The sequence below is a fragment of the Pezoporus wallicus genome, unplaced genomic scaffold (genome assembly GCF_028554395.1).
Source record: "Pezoporus wallicus isolate ANWC-B61680 ecotype Strahan unplaced genomic scaffold, APGP_CSIRO_Pwel_v1 contig_5767, whole genome shotgun sequence".
Lineage (NCBI taxonomy): Eukaryota > Metazoa > Chordata > Aves > Psittaciformes > Psittacidae > Pezoporus > Pezoporus wallicus.
In genome coordinates this window covers 2,924,870-2,942,146 of record NW_026640599.1, presented here as the reverse complement: position 1 = coordinate 2,942,146, position 17,277 = coordinate 2,924,870, and the positions used below count along the sequence as shown (strand labels likewise).

Genomic DNA, 17,277 nt, shown 5'->3' with positions numbered 1-17,277 from the left:
CCTCTACTTCCTGCCCACATTCTGGTTACTAAATTTAATAAGAAAGTTAAGACTCTGTGAAAGAATTTCACATCTCATTTTCCTTCTGTACTTCCCCTTTCAAACTGAGGCCTATGATGAAGTGCTGATTTCCCTGGAATTCCACTTTCTCACAGAAATCCTGCCATTGCAAAGGCAGAGGGATAACCAAACTGCAAGACATCACTCACTGAGAACAACCCTTCTGAGGTGCAGGAGGCAAATACATATATTCTTCAGGCAACATGACAGGAAAACTTATCTGCACCAAACAGCAAAGTTTGAGCAGCAGGAAGAATGCAACACATTGTCTAGATCACCAGCACGACATTTCACTGTGTGCCTCAGTACAGTTCAGAGACACGGGACGGTCCCTCGGGATGGATGCGCAACTGCAGGCAACCACGTGATTCACAATGTTCAGTTCTGAAGTTTGCATCAGATGTCTGCTTCCATGCACCCTAAACACCACAAAATGCTTCTCAATGTCCTAAAAAAGGCAAAACAGCTATAGGAGAGGCTATAATTACAGATTACCATAGACATGGAAACATATATGTCTTTGCAATAACTCCGTATTTTTTTAACAATTGCCAAGTAACAACTTCTTCTAAACAATCACAGGAAGTGGATCACACATCAAAAACAGATAAATATACCTATTTTATCCTATTTCCCAAGGAAGAGCCATTCATTCCTGATCCCAGATCCTGCAATCGGTTCCATGGCAAATGTGAGAAGATGGGCAGTAGAACAGAAAATAAGATAACTTGTAATTAAAGGCTCTGGGAGAAGTGCAGCAAAAACACTGGAAATGCTGAAGCATGTTGTTAGTGCCAAATTAATGAAAATGAATAGTTTTAGTCTCCCTTTAGACCCCTTGGAGACCTCAATGCTTCAAATCCAAAGATTCATCCACTTAACTTTCTGTAGTCGTTCTAGAATAAAACTTCCTGTGCAGCTTACTGGACTCAGGCTTAAAACTGTTCAGGTTCTTTGCCCCACTGTCACATCCAAAAGAAATGAGAAGAAAAGTTCTTATAATTTCCTATCTACATTCATTCATGATGAATTTATAATATCAATACCAGAAAAATTGGTTACACTTTAGCTGAAACATTTCTCATCAATGTGTACCCATAAATTTATTTACAAAGAATAACTTTATCACTTCTCCACCTTTGAGTATACCAAGAATGACAAAAGCTTTCTAATTTGCTCTTTGAAAGATAAACACTCTCTAACTCAGATCAGCCTTGTAATCTGTCTTTGCACCTGCTCCAATTTAAATCCATCTTTCTGTTCCCTGCAAGGGAAGAGTGTCGGACACAATATTCCAATTAAGGTCTCAAGAAGGCTCTCTGAAATGTTATTAGCATTTCTCCCTCTCTCTACAAAAATATCATGTCTAATGCATCATAGAAGCACATTAGCCTTTTTCACAGCTACATCATACTGGTGTTTTAGAGCCATCATAGTGGCATTATCACAGCACTTTACTAATTCAGACCGCTACAACCATTAAATTATCTATACAACATCCTATGATGTCAACAGATGTTCTTCTCATTTTAAAGATCTGCGTATCAAGATAAAGACTAACGTGACCTATCTGAGACCAGACACTGGGGTCTTGCAGAGCTGAATGAGCAACTGAGACTTTCTTGTTCTTCATCCTAAATATGCACCTCCAAACACTAGCAGCAAACAGACGAACTACACAGTGTACAGTAACAAGGGTACTCCTGTTACTCCATGCCTGTGCCTGCACTCTAAAGCTATTTCTAAATGGATGGTTATAGATGGCCGCTGCTCCCCTGTACCATGCAATTGCATTAGCCTGATAAGAAACCACACTGAAGATACCCAGAAAGGCCAAACCTCCACCTACCTTGACAGAGGGGTTGCCTCCCTGCTGCTTGCTTTCATCTTCATGTCCTCAGCTGATAACGAAAGTATCTTTTTTTGCGATGATCCCACCTAAATAAGCTTCCAGGTGCTAGGCCACCCTCTCTTGCACATATTTGCTCTTATCTGCCACAGCAAAAGCTTCTCAGTTATAACCACTTCTACCAAAGCTTGTGTTTACACTGATTATTTTCCTGAAAAACATTTCAGGATTCTGAATACATAATTTGAATGATCTTCTTGTTATAAAGTTCAGGTCACACTGAAAGCGACAGCTTACAACAGAGACAAAAAGAAAATATCTAAAATTGCAAGAGCACAAATTCAAATAATGATGGACAAAGGAGCTGACTGGTACCAAGCAAACAGCTTGGCAGTTCCTACACAAGGTAGTGTGTTGTAGCTACTTGCATCATAGTGTTAATTTCACAGTCATGATATAATACTTCTAATGGTATTAATAAAAACCTGTCTTTGTGAAAAGATTACCTAGAACATGAACATTACTTGAACTAGACAGAACATGAATTATTTTCCCGTAAAGCTCAGGATCTCTTGCTTGCATGAAATTCCATGCATGTTCTGTAGTCACATTCCAAAAAAAAAGCTTTTTCTTCCAACAGCTAGCAGAGCCAGAACCATGCCAAGCTAAGTCATAAGAGTCTTTTTCTGTAAATAAAACAAGTATTTTAGTCAAGCAATTCATTACCACTTCTCAGAAAATAAATATCCTAGTTATACTTGAACTTGGTTTCTCTTTTTTGCCCGTTATCACATGTATACCTTAACCATTTCCCATTTAGATCTGTAGCATAAGCTGTTCTCCACAGATGAACTTCTTGGTAAATGAAAAAGCTTACGAATATATAAGGCAGATGGGATGACTACTGCTACTGCCTTGTGTGTAAAAGTCAGTAACACTGCTTCACTAAAATGAGAGTGGAGCTGTGAAAAGCCTCAAGCATTACCTTACAGAAATTGCAGACTCATATAACCCACTACATCACTTCTACAGATGAAATATGAATACCTTCTAGATATTTACATTTCCAGAGCACTTTCATGCATCATTGAAAGAAGGTATGGAACATGAACAACTGAATTGACATGACCTAGCATGTTACCGCCGGTCAGCTGAGCTGAGTCAGTTACAACACGACAATATTCTTCACAGTTAGCTAACTGCCCAGCAATGGGGAAAAAAATAACTCCAAGGTGGTTTAAGCACGTCTTTTTCTTTGCAACTGAAAACATGAAAAAGCCATCATACAGCCAGCGATGCCAAGCCTGATGATGACCCATCTCATATGAAGCTGCAGTAACACCCTGCATTTTATTAATCTGCAGTAGTACAATTTGCCCCAGGCTGTAAAGATAATTTTCTGTCCTCTGTGCCATGTGCACTCAGTGGCAAGATGTGAATGTATCAATTTGGCCCTTTTGGTTTTGATAATGGCAAAGGTTATACTTTACTGAAATCCTACATGAGTATCAGGCATAATTCTGGTTCTTAGTCTATGACACACAGCATATAAAATACACTTTTAGCCAAGTGCATGTTTGACTTGCTCTGTAAAATTCAGTTCAGTAATCTGAAAACCAGGATAACTATCTCCTGATGTCTGCAGTTTGGATCTACATAAATACTATTTATACATTAAAATTTCAGAGTTCATAAATCTGGTAAAACAGAAGTGTGTTTTTTATTTCCAATATGGAATATCTGTTGAGAAAACCAGCACGATTTCAAGAAGACTTCAGAAATTATTTTTATTTAAATACAAATGCATGTACCTCTTGTAAGGTCCTACCAGCAAAATTCATTTAGATTCCTAGCTGGAAAACACATATGCCAAGATACATTTGCAAACAAGGCATACAGGTTGCATATATACATATACTGAAATCTTCGTGTGCATACATGGTAAAAGAAACACTGCAGTTTGCAAGCAAAAATGAGCAGGCAGTGTTTCAAACTGACAATGTGGTTCAGTGTTATCAGGAAGGACAAGAATTAAAGTGATTTACAGTAAATTACCTGTACTGGCCAGGGATGATAAACAGTTATGAGACTAAATTAAAGAAGTTTGTGTTGCTGCCTTATGGTGCTTGATCTGAAAATATTGAATTATCTGTATCTAAGCACTGTTTGGTTTTGATGTTAGCATGAAAGAAACAGGTTTTTAAAATCACAACACACTTGAACAGATTCAATTATCATCAATGCTCCATCTCTAGTCACTAAGTCCCACTCATCCCTTCTGACTGACCTTACGACTTTACCTTTTTATCTTTAGAATCTTATATACCAAAACTAGCAGAGTAAGAAAAAACATTAAGCATAGGTCCAACACAGAGACTGTGACTATGATAAAGAGCCTAACCCCCTTTAAAATCTGGGAAGCTAAATCCTCTAAATTTATGTTTATCTACAGCACACTCCTTTCTAATGGACAATGAAAAGTATTTTGTGATTGTATTTTGTGAATGCAGCATGCATGTATTTGTACGAAGTAGGATAAAAGTACAGGTATGACACAAGCTAAGGACCCAGCATATGCAAATGTTAGGTGGGATAGTAACCTCCAAACCAGAAACAGTACAGTGTAGTTAACAGCCATAAAAAGGAAGCAAGAAACTACAGGAGGAGCACTCTAAAATTTTACTAGTATTTTACCAGGTTTGCTAGGGGCATAACTTGAGTGATATTTTTGGCTTGAGTTTCCTAACTTTGATCAATTTACAATAAATCTGAATTTGTTCAGAGGATCAAAAGCAAAACATGCAAGACCAAAATTACTTCCTTAGGTTTACTGTCCTGCATTTTGCATCAAAGCAACAGCACAGGCAATTAAGATTTCTTAAAACTACTCATGCCACACATATCCACTGAAGCTCTCCATACGGAGTAACCAGCTGGCCACTCAGACACTGAGCAGTGGACTATAAACTAGGTCTCCAACCTTTTTTAGATTGTTTATAACATCCCAGCAAAAATATTCAGTATTACCAAATAAATTAATATCACAGGTGACATTTGGTAAGGTTGTCCACATTCAGAATATGAGACTAAATCATGCTGAACCCCCATATCATGCAGATCTAGCCTCCGAGGAACACATTACAGTTGAGTATAGTGAAATACATTGAAAGTATAGGCAAGTTTCCACTGAACAGAGTACCTGATATTTAACACACAAAGTTGGATGCTGAGATACAAAGTTACAGCTTTGTTGAAAGATCAGTAGAAATATTTGCATTACTTAGAAACTGAATAACTCCTAATACGAACTGGCTGGACCTAAATACCTGCTGATACAGCTCCAGCCAAATCATGCAGTACTTTTTTGTTACTGCATAAGAGCCAGACTATTAAACTAGGATAATTTAATGAAAAGCAGAAAGTACCAGTGAGGAACAAAAAAACATTTTAAAAATACAGTTTTATATTATTCATGTAGGACCTACTGATGAAGAAATAAAATATATTTAAAAAAGGTAATTTCATAGGAATTTTAATCGATGTATATTTTATTTAATAGACTCCTGTGGTACGTCTCAGACTAAACAGCCCAGTCAAGACCTCTGGAAAATCAGTCTAGACACAAGAAGAGGCATACTCTGCATAGCAAGACTCCTGAAAGGCTTTGAAAAGTAACACTTTCGAGAATTCTTATGCTTTCTGATAAGGCACATAGGAGTGCTTTCTCCTGAAGTAATACTTTATGTAAAGATAAAACATATTTTAAAACATAATTTCCAGACACCTTTAATTCTGAGAGCCAACAATTCCACTTTTGGATTTCTTACTACATGCAAAATCACCTCAGCAATCTCCATGTCAGTAAAAATGCTTATCTGAGCAAATTTTATGTATGCTTTGGTGTTTGCAGGATTAGGTTTTTGGCTTGTGGTTACCTGATACATGGGTCAAATATCTGTTAAAAAGCATACTGGCCAGAAAAGTTTACATTACCTTGCTACAGGAACAGAAGAAGAATGCAATATACCAATTACTTACTTCAGGACATCTGCGGTATCCTGATGTCCAAGCATGCTAATGGCAGTCTACATCACAATTACCCTAAATATCAGCATAACAGTCAATCAACCCATGCCATCTGAAAGAGCTACGATCCAGTTCAATTAACACCAGAGTATCTCTTGCACGTATTAAGTTCACTGAAAATATTGGTAAATAACTTAAGATACACACAGAAGGGCTTTCTAAAGGAGAGATTTCCAATTTCACCCGCACTCGTGACTGCTGGCTAGACACTGCTCAGAGTCAATTCCACCTGATCTCAGGTAGTAAGTCAATGTTAGAATACTAAAGTAACAGCAAAAGACAGAAAAAAACCAAGTCAATATATTGTTTTCAGGTAAATCCTGTTGAGATTCAGAAAGGCAAACGTGAAAAAGAAAGCAGAAAAACTCCACTCCAAATTACTTCACTGCAGGATACCCATACACTCAATTCGACATACAGAGAACACTGAAATTTTTCAAGGGAAACATACTGAAGTAAAAGCAATTACCAACCATATGATGATTTTTTGGTTTGGTAGTTTGGGATCAGGGTTTATTTTTTGCCATTAAAATTACTTCTTTTAAAAACTTTATATATTTTTAATGCATTACTTTTAACAGATTTTTTTTTTTTCACCTTTGGATTCCCATCTTCTAAGTTTCCTCCTCTCAAAGACACAAAGAAAAGAGGAAGTAAGTGAAATGCTTAAAAACAGAGTAAGATAGAAATTTTAATCACGGGTTTAAATTTTCTATCCTATGAAGTCCCAAGGAAATTGGATTTTTTTTTCTCTTTTTTCAATCTTCAGCTATTTTATCCTTTGCAAGAACTATTATTGCATGTTCTCAGAATAGTCCTTATCAAAATATTTGCAGCCTCAGAGTCATGTTGACCCTGTCCATTTTGAAGGAAAGAATGAGTGAATTGACATGCGTGCAATACACAAGCAGAGACCCTAACTATGATGCAAAAAGCAAACTGAAGAAAGAAACGCCCTTATTAAACTGATGGCATTACCACGTGACATTATGGTTGCAACTATAATCAGTTTCAAAATAACAAGGGGATCTTCTTCACCTCAAAGAGTGCACGTTATTGGGATTAAGATGTTACTGGGAACGTAGAAATGGAGAATTCCCCATGATCTGATGCTCAGCTTTCCCCAGATTTTCATCAGGATTGCATCAAATCTACGTCAGCTATAGCCCTCTCCAGAGCTGCTGCAGAACTCCACTGACTTCAGGTTTCACCTTTTTCTAGTGTGGGCCCATTTATAGAGAACACTCTTGCAAAGGGCCACAGTTTCTGCAGTGACCTACTCTGAGAGAAGGTGGTTAAACTCTGCAAGCCATTGTTTTGATGTTATTTACTAACTCTTCACAACAACAGAAGTACAGCCATGGAGAGTATGTGGAGAGAAAATGCAGATTTGGTCATAAATTAAGAATCATATTCCAGCACCACTGTTCATCAAGACACAATGTGTGTTTATATGTTTAATCCCTAATGGAAAGGGATGTACTTGTAAACATTGTTAACACTAGGGGCTGCAGCATAATGATTAGAGACTTTGAAAAAGCAATAGCGATTTTGACCAAAAGAGCTCTCCTGATACAAAAGCTTCTCTTTTCAGATCAGGACAAGTTAAGGGCGTATCTTTGTCTCACAGCAACATAAATGTTGCATGTACATTCCTATATTTAGCCATCCCATGCACTACAGATTAAAAGCAGCAGCTAGGTGACATGGCTAGATACTGCCTGTAAATGAGTAATTGTCTTGACCTTAACATAAAAGTAAACCAAAACAAGCCATGGTGAAGGGGAGGAGGCAAGTTTTACTCTTCCAGTCATTTAATCCTTTTTTTTTTTCTTCTTCTCCATTCCCAGTACAAGCCTTAAAAAAGGCAGTATAATAGCATCCCATCTTTTTGAGTGAAAGCTCTCAGTTCTTCTGGTAATGAATTATGGGCCAAGGGTTCAGGGAATTTTTGGAAACCAAAACACACATGAGGTTTTTCTTCCTGTCTTCTCTAATTAGCAACTCTTGATGGACCAAGAGCATACAATTTCAGAACCATGAGAGCCTACAATATAAGCACATAATACACTAGTGATGCAGGGATACTGAAATTGCTAGCCTGCTAGGGCAGCAAGACCCCAATCCTAACACGGAGTTCAACTAACAGATAATGGACAGATTTCTAAGGCAACTAGGCAGCTGAAAACTCTTCTATCTGCAAGATGATCCTGCTAAAGCCTGTGAATGCTCACCTTAAACAAAACTGACACGGCAGCCTTCTCCAGCTCCCCTATTCCCTGGCAGTGAGGACGGGAATAATGTAGAAGCTGGGCCAGGGATCTCCCAGGCCACCAGTCTTTCACCATGTTGCACTAAAACACATACCTTAGGGGTATAAATTAGAGTAAACCTTAGGCTGCTGTTAGTTATGATTACTAAAGAAACTGCACAAGAAGAGTTTGCTGCCTGGAACCCTTACCCTCCACACAGTATATCTGCTGCTCCAGTTGGGTATGCCTCATCAGCAGTGAAGTGTCTTATGTCAGTCACACTCATTTTAAAGGGGAGATTAGAGACAAGAAAAATACTTAAAAGAACGATGCTCATTATGAACTACTATCAATTTGAAAATATGTATTCAAATTGCTAAAATATAAATTAAAAAATAAAGGAAATAAAGCCACATTTTTTTATTTTTGGAAATTCAAGAAGTGAAGAAATAGCATGTCCCAACTTTCAGCTCCAGTTTCATTACATGACACTGGGAAGTTCTAATTTAATTGTAAAAAAAAAGCTGCTGTGAAATCTGTTTTCAGTAACCGCTGGAAGCTTGTTCGTGTACAGAGGGCAGTCTTTCATAGATCCCTCAGTGAAGCAAAAAATAATTCTTCATTTACTTGCTTCTTTGTACTTCTATGATTTTCACTTTACAATTGCTGGCCCAGCATATGGATGTTCTTCTTATTCTGGGGTGACAGTACTGTTTCTATATCAGAAGTAACTCCCCTTTGGGCCAACAACCCATATCAATGACCACAAGCAGCTAAACAGCAATTGCTGTGCCAAAGCCTGCCCTAGCTCACAATCTTTCTACAGCTCCAGAAGGAGACATTAAGTACTCCCATACTTCTGTCAGTGAGCAAAGGTCCTTGGCCATGTCACCGACACCAAGGGCCAACCGTGCCCACAAAAGATCCAGCACTTCCATTTTTCAATGTTTACCTGTTGTGGAAATCAAGATGAAAGAGCTTGTGCCTGCTTAGTTCCCATCTAATACAGGTCAGGAGGTAGCTGGTATATGAATCTGGCTACCATTGCATGGCTTGGAAATACTCCTGGGTCCACTGTCTCATTGCAGGAATTTCTTTCTTTTATAGTGCATGCCTGTGCACTCTGTTTACTTGTTTTCACTCCTTTTTCCTCCCTAAATACACTTTTTTTTTTTTAGGTCTAACTTCTTAATCATATCTTTCAGTTCATAACTTTGATTTCCTGTTCCTTGCCAAATGGAATGATAATTCTTGCCCAGTGCCTTTAGCTTCCATCAAAAGCATAAGTTTCAATTAAGCATCCCATTTGATTTGCTGAAGAAATAGTTCAGTCACTGAGTTCAATCTCTCCTGTCAGAGGCAACCACATCATATATTTACTTTCCTAAACTAAGCAGTTGCATCATTACCGGTGATAAAAAGCCAAAATCTGAAATGGGAGTGATGTTAAAAAAATAACAAAAAACCACAACAAACAGAACAAAAAAAACCCTGACATTTATTTTCAAGGTTTTAACCTAAAGATGACTGAAAAAGTATTGTGGCCAAAGGCATTTGATACTAAGCCAATAAGCTCTCTGCACTGTCTCCATTTACTCCATTTCAGTGTCTCATTGTCAGTAGCAACAAGAGCTTCACTGGAAAAAAATACTGAGAAATGTCAAGAAACGTCTCAGAGCGGAGACTGTCAATTCTTTATTAATGAAGGCTGCCTACATGAGTAAATCTGTAAGGTATTCAGAAGCCAGAACAGCAGGAGAAAATACACATATATACTCTGAAGAGTTCCCAGTGACAAACACCAATTAAAATTATTTCATAAATGCAAATGGATCTATACCTTATACTCTCAGAAGCAATTATTACTGGTAAAACTCTTAATTTGGTTATCAGCAGTAACAAAAAATATGCATATGCTGCGTATTTTCAATGCATGAGACATGCAAGTGTAGTTTATAGCCATCGTATAACAAAAATGGGTATCAGCTATGTAGTCGAAAATGGAAGATAAACAGATTAAACAGAAATTATTTGGAATTTGTCTAGAAAAATATTTCCCTTGCCTTTGCACAACTTTTGAGGCAATAATTTAAATATCATTAATAAAAAGCCACTATTTACCTAACAGTTATGAAATCATACTCTGAATGTAAAGTCTTTGAGACAAAATAATTCTGTCCTAGCATGGCAAATGCTTAGCGAACATCCAGAGCAACAGCAGAACACTTCACACCCAGAAAACTTTGGGATAATATCATTCTGCTTCAGTAAGAAACTAGAAGTAAAAAATCGAATATTTAACAAGCTGTGCAGGATTTATTACCTTTGAGATGTTACTGTAATTTGTAAAATATAATCAGATTTTCAAGGAACAATGCTAAAATGTAATAAAGGATCCAGATCTGATTCCTCAGCAACTCCTTCCATTGAATCACAAAAACAAGATAAATCCATTTTACCAAAAATGAAAAGATGGACTAGGCAGATAGGAAACCAATCAGTTAAGTACAGACATCAGAAGCTAAAGTATGAGATGGCATACAAATCCTGTGGTTGATTGAGATAAACCTGTCAGGTAAGTTCAAAAGAGTTAGAACCAACACTAAAACTAAAGCTTGAGCAGCAGCTAGCACCAGCGCGCAACAGGAAGACTGAAGGAGTTATGTTTTGAACATGTCTCCTCTCTTAAAATCCCCTAGCTTTATTGATTTGTGTCACTACTACATCACCATTTTTAAAATAGCATACTTCAGAAAATACTATGTTCCTATAAACTGGGATTTTGAGAACTGATATTATTTGCATTGTCTGACAGTGCATTCTGAAAAATAACAATATTCCAGTGCTCCTGTGAAATATCACACATATCAAGTTCAAAGGATACCTTACATAACGTCTGATAAACAAATGCAATACTTGCTGCAAACAAAAACAAGGGATGGCAGTAGAGTTTCCTGTAGCTCAAAATAAGGTACTCCTGCCCTATCAAATAGGGGTAGTATTGTACGTGTCAGAAGTACTAAGCAACTAAGAAGTAATACACAAATTAATTGTTATTGAAACTATTTGTGAGCCTCTTGCGCTTGATTTCTTGGGAGAGCATCAAGGTGAGACAGTTGCTGCTGCTAGTGGTTGCCCAAGAGGTGTTTTTCCACTGTCTGAAAACCATCAAAATGAACCATTCTCCAGCCACTCCTTTTCCCACTGAGCCTTCACAGACAGCAGTGCACACATCAGCCCACCCTCACTCCCTTTCACACATGACATAAAACTATTTCTGTATGACTCAGAGACCAAAAATTAACACAGGAAGTTACCAACAAATTACACATGCAAAAAGGTCTGTCTTGTAGTATGCTTAACCATCACAAGGTATAGAATAGAGTGGCTACCATATTTACTGTCTCACACTGTCATTGAATAACACCCTATAATGGTTAAGGTCAAAGACATAAGAGAGTAAACACCTAAAATAGTTTATCTCAATACAGTCTGATGATCAAGGGAGATAGGGGAAGGGGAATTTAAGAAAGGCCCACTAACAATTATTCAGCAAAAGGTGGAAACCAATGCATGCAAAGAAAGAGTGAAAAACTAGATGTTTATGTTGATACACCTGATTATACATTCAGCATTTCTACTTCCTTGTAAACACCAGTTTTGTCACAAGCTCAGCATTTCAGCATACCAGAGGGACTAATTAAGACCTCATTATGTAATCTGTGCAATTTGCCAGACCAAAACAGGTACTTCTATACTGGACACTTTCTTCAACTAACCTTTATGTGGAGTACCCCTTTAGGATTTTCTTGGCACACCGCTCGTTGCAGTACGATCAGGTGATGTAAAGCAGCACTGAACATCAGTATTATCAAAAAGGTTTAAAAGGCCAAAAACTGCAATAGCACTAGTGCATATACTGAAACACGAATGTGCCACAGAGTTAATGCACTCCTCGACTATTTCAACTTACAACTGGAAACAACAGCCTTCTGATTATTATAATATTTAATTCAGTCTGAAGGAAAAAAATCCACCACATGCCAAGGTTTTTGTGTGGACAGATTCCTCCCTGTACCAGAGATAAACTTTAATTCAGTTCAACATCCTGTTTTCATTACAACAAGCTTACTTTCAGCATAATCATAACAGGTAAGGATTATGTTAAAACATATTCTCAGCTGACAGCCTAGTGTTTCTTTATTTGGAGAAAGTCATGACATCACTTAAATTAACCTATCAAGCTAACATGTTGACTTTTCATATCAAAAGGGAGAATCACACTGTAAATAAAGCATTATAGAAACATGGGTCAGCAGTGAACTGGCAAAGTTTAAGACTAATGCAAATATTTCTGGTATGAAAAATATAGAAATGCTGTAGGTGTGAAGAGGAAATAGAGCAGGCTGACACCTTAACACTTAGGGGAATACTGTAATTGATGACAATGCAGAAAATGGACTAAAACCTTCCAGGCTACTGGAAGTATAGTATAACTATGTTGGAAGTTTTTGGATTTCCAGGCCTGCAGCCTTCACAGTGGCAATGTTGTTTGGGCTGTTGGATTTTTTTTTTTAAGATAGCTATTTCTCATTTAGTTGTGGTAACATTGTGCCATACAACTTTGCAGGCTTACTTCTGTAGAGTTTTAAACAGGATTTACAAAACACACTGTAGAATATCCTAACAAAGCCTGCAACTTCCAAAGTCACCATAGTGGTTCCTGCCATCCAATACACACAACACTCTATCCTGTGGCCACCTCACAGCCTGTGTGAAGTGACAGCACATGTTGTACCAGCCTGGTCTCTGGCAACACACCTCTCCACACACCGCTGTCTCAGGCAGCACAAAGGCATGCATTATAAACCCCAGGGCTAGAGCCATGGACAGTAGAGTGCCCCCAAGCAGGACTAATTAAGTGTAAGTCTTACTGATTTTACTTGGGGAACAAAAAAATCTGTGGTAATTTTCTGGTTTTCTTTTTCACACCAGTATTTGCATAACTGTTAAGACTGCAGATCAGCACCAGGAGATGCAAAACTTATTCTAATACAGGAATTTTATTAAGAAGTTGAATTGTGAACATTATCTTGACACGTATTAATACGTTCCTGCTGCATTCCCACTGCTGTGAAAATCCTTTCCATCACTACGCAGGTTTTCATAGGCCCTAAATATTTCCTTTTTCAATTGAGTTTCACACATATGCTCCCTCACAAAATGGTATTTATTTATCTTTCACAGTGAACTCCTAACTGGGAGAAGATGCGGGGCCTCAAAATTTTGTAAGATCAGGTTGGACTAGAAACAAGATATTTGTTTTACCAAATGATCTTAGCTTTAGTCCAATGGATAAGATAAATGAGGAGTTTCTATTAGACTGACAGATTTTATAAATTTCAGTAGCTTGTGTGAATTTAAATGTATTTGTCTAAAACAGTCAATACAGATCAAAATGCCTAAAAATTTTTGATAGCACTGCTACAGAATGCTGATTTCAGAAAATGCACAGAGTATTTCTAAGTACCCTGCTTCTGAAAGGCTTTTCTTCTTAAAACAAAAAACCCACAAAACAAAAACAACACACCAGTAACTAAACAACAACAAACACCACACCACAACCACCCACAAAAGATAACTGACACAAACACTATTTGCTGTTTTTTCCAGGTATTTTTAAAGTCATGTGTTTCTACCTTGATTTGGCTGGAGCTGAAAACCCCACTGTAACTCTGAATCATACCTACCAATCTAAAAAGTAACCGACTGATCATTCTAAAGGCAGAAGGAGCAGATCAGGTTTCTTTTCTATTTTAACCAAAGTGAAATGCAATTCTCATCAGCAGTGAACAAAACAACCGTATGTAAAAAAAAAAAAAAAAAGAGGTAGCACACTAAAAGACATGTTTACCATTCAGCATGTGTGTAAGTCTTTCCCTTGCATTGCTAACTCTATTCAAAAATCAGAAATACCTGACTTAAAAAAAATAGCCTCTTTTTTTGTATGAACACACTTCAGTTTTCTCCTAACCCCCTTTGACTTTTGAACTCCTCCTGCGTGTCTATAACACACATAGCAGTTACAGGGCTGCCATTTTAGAGAGTGCAGTAATCTTGTTCCCTGCTGCAGCTCTCTGGCTATGCAGCAGTGCAGCAGAGATCCCTGTTATTCCCTGAATTCCTCACTAGGTATCCGTTTTGCCAACCTTGCATTTCCTTGCAGCTCAGATCAGCAGCTAACTGCACCCACACACATCTCTTGCCTCTCAAATGATTTCTGTCCCTCCTCCTGTGGCAAAGCCTATTCAATCCCCTTTTTTTTCAGACCAAGGACAGATGAAACGAGGTCAACTTCTCCTTTCTAGACGTGGAAGATGGAGGTGAGGCATAACAAAGGTCCCAGACTTGTTTATCTACCCTCCTATGCCTGCAATCATGCCTGAGGTAAGGATCAGATAGTTAGAGGAAAATGTAGCAGAAATGAAGGTACTTATTTTTCATAAGAGAGAAAAAGAGGAAGAACTCCGTTTTCCCAAGTAGCTTAGATTGACTGTTCTCCCTCTAGTCAATGAACAAATGGGACATAATAGCTAAATCACAGGCACGTTCACCCTCCATCTGTAGGGACGGCTGAAATTCACAGGAAGCCTGGAGCATCTTGCATCATGGTAATACTGCTGGCTTCTGCAAAGAAGCAACACTGGATAATTCGCCAAGAAGGTTAAGACTGATTTCCATGCGTGACATTTTAGTGTGCTTAGCATTTTACTCAATTCATTTCTGTGTTCATAGATTGAAAACAACTTGATATAAGCACACTTTTTTCCTGTGTGGTAGTATGTCTTCACTCAAAAAATCCATTTGTGAAAAGACTGCAAAACAGATCACAAAACGATTCCCCAGACAGCTGCACACAACCACATGTAGTAGCCATTTTACAGGTAAATAGAAAGATTGGAAAGATCAAGTTCTTCACGAGCACTTAAACTTGTTCTGCCAGTGACACTTCAGCACTCAGAAATGCCATAGCGCTGAAAGTGCAGTACTTCACTTCAGCCTTTATTACTGTTACTATGCAAGGGTGAATGTATGAAATGTTATTCTCCATTTTGGGATTAATGGATCTAGAGTCTAGGAAGCTTTAGGCTTCAGTAATAGCCAGGCTTTGATGACCTGTGTTACGTAACAATAATGCTTTCAAATTTAAAAATGAGCTTTGCATGTCATAACTATGGAAATTTTATACATTGCTATGATCATATAGATTTTTATGATATCAATTCAAATGACTTTTTAAAGCAATAACCAGTACACTACGATCTGACTTTATTTTCAGTTGTACATCACTGATGTATTCTGGAATAAGGATACATCTGAGACTTCATTTTGGACTAGGGCAAGAAATGAAACTGTAGCAAGCAGAAGTTTACAACACTTTGTCATTGCCACACTGTGTTATATTTTAGTAAGTTCTCCTGTTGTATTAGCTTTTTGTGCTTTAAGGGAACCACCTGCTAGAAGGAGCTGACAATCTCTGAACAAGCAGGAATAATTTCACTAGCGATTCCTGATAACTGAACTGCACCTATATAGTCAGCAAGGATGAATAGCTTAAAGCTGCTTCCAGAATTAATCTGGTTCACTGTTCAATCTACTGGGCACAGATAATAGTGTGCATGAGACTAGACAAACAAAATCAGAAGTCAGATTTTCTGTTTTTTTTTTTTTAAGTGCTGCCTACAGCAATTAACATCCACAGCTGTGCAAAAGCTAAGCACGTAATATTAAACAATCCATTTTTCTCTGTAATGCATTTTAATATGAGGGACACACATAAATCACAAGACAGCCTTACTTCCTTGAGAATACTTGTCTACAGCACTCAAACATACCAAGAGGCTCCATGGTATCATAGTCCATAATGGAAGCAGACAGGTTTTAGGAAAAGGTAGAAAGAAGGATGGTATGTGACACCTTCTGCTGCCAAGAATATCTTTTTCTTAATTATTATTTCTGCTATAAATGCAAAGTAGTTTCTTCAACACCCATAAAATTAAAAATCATTTTTCTGGTAAAACAATTGTAAGTACAGCTGGTTAGAAATTTTGACAGAAGAACACTTTCCATTAATAAATAAAACCCATTTATTTTCCTATGTACTGATGGATTATAATACTGCATTGATTTGACATGTATTACAAAACATTATATTTTTAATAATTTACTTTAATATTATACATGCTTCATATTGTAGAAATGGCCCAACCGAAGTAAAGAACATGACAATTGAGACTGACAACTTGAATGAGAATGAAGCATTTTGGTTGGCTTATTTTTACTGTTGAATTTTAAAATATCAGCCTTACATTTCAATTATAATAATAGAAAACAAACCCCCCAAAAGAAAACGCTAGCATTCCCCCCACAGTCAGTCTGACAGAATTTGTCGGGGGGGGGGGGGGGGGGGAACAAACAAACAAACAAAAACAAACAACTGAATTTTAAAATAAGGGCTGGGAGGAAAGGCATTCCTGACCCTGGCCCCATCCCTGCTCCTCTAAAAACATAAGGGTGGTAAGGATGTCACTAGATAACTTTCTATGTACTAAATAATGATTTAATCTCCAAGCACCTTGAAATGTAGGACAGATGTCTTCAAGAAAATAATATGGCTAAAAATGGGATTTTTTTAATCTATGAGGATAGTCAGCTGTCAGAGGGACAATCAGATTAACACTTAAATTTTGACCCAGAAAACCACCATGAAAAATGGAAGAGAAAGTATACCAAGAGGAGAGATGGCAACAATTGTATACGATGTGGTATCATTGGGTCCTGCCAGTTTCTTCCTATACTGCTATAAATCACAGGACAGTTGAGAAGGTATCTTGCCCTCCCTTCCCCCAGGTACACATCACAGAAGGATGCAGACCAAATGAGGCAGGTTAGCGCTGAACAGAAGTAGGATAGAAGCTAACTGTCAGCATTAAAATACACCTGCACCTGAGAAGTTTAGTTTCAAAATAG

The 17,277-nt window shown here is 37.6% G+C and overlaps 1 protein-coding gene across 6 annotated transcripts in view; it reads right to left on the bottom strand.

Annotated features, from left to right (window-relative positions):
• TBL1X (transducin beta like 1 X-linked) overlaps window positions 1-17,277 on the bottom strand; it is a 191,119-nt gene that overhangs the window by 145,169 nt on the left and 28,673 nt on the right. Inside the window, exon 1 of one of the 6 annotated variants that reach the window (XM_057419451.1) lies at window positions 2,450-2,559. The exons of the other annotated variants lie outside the window; for them this stretch is intronic. The gene's annotated coding sequence lies outside the window, so the exon portion shown is untranslated. Of the gene's footprint in view, window positions 1-2,449; window positions 2,560-17,277 lie in introns of those variants that run through there. 6 annotated transcript variants of the gene reach the window in all.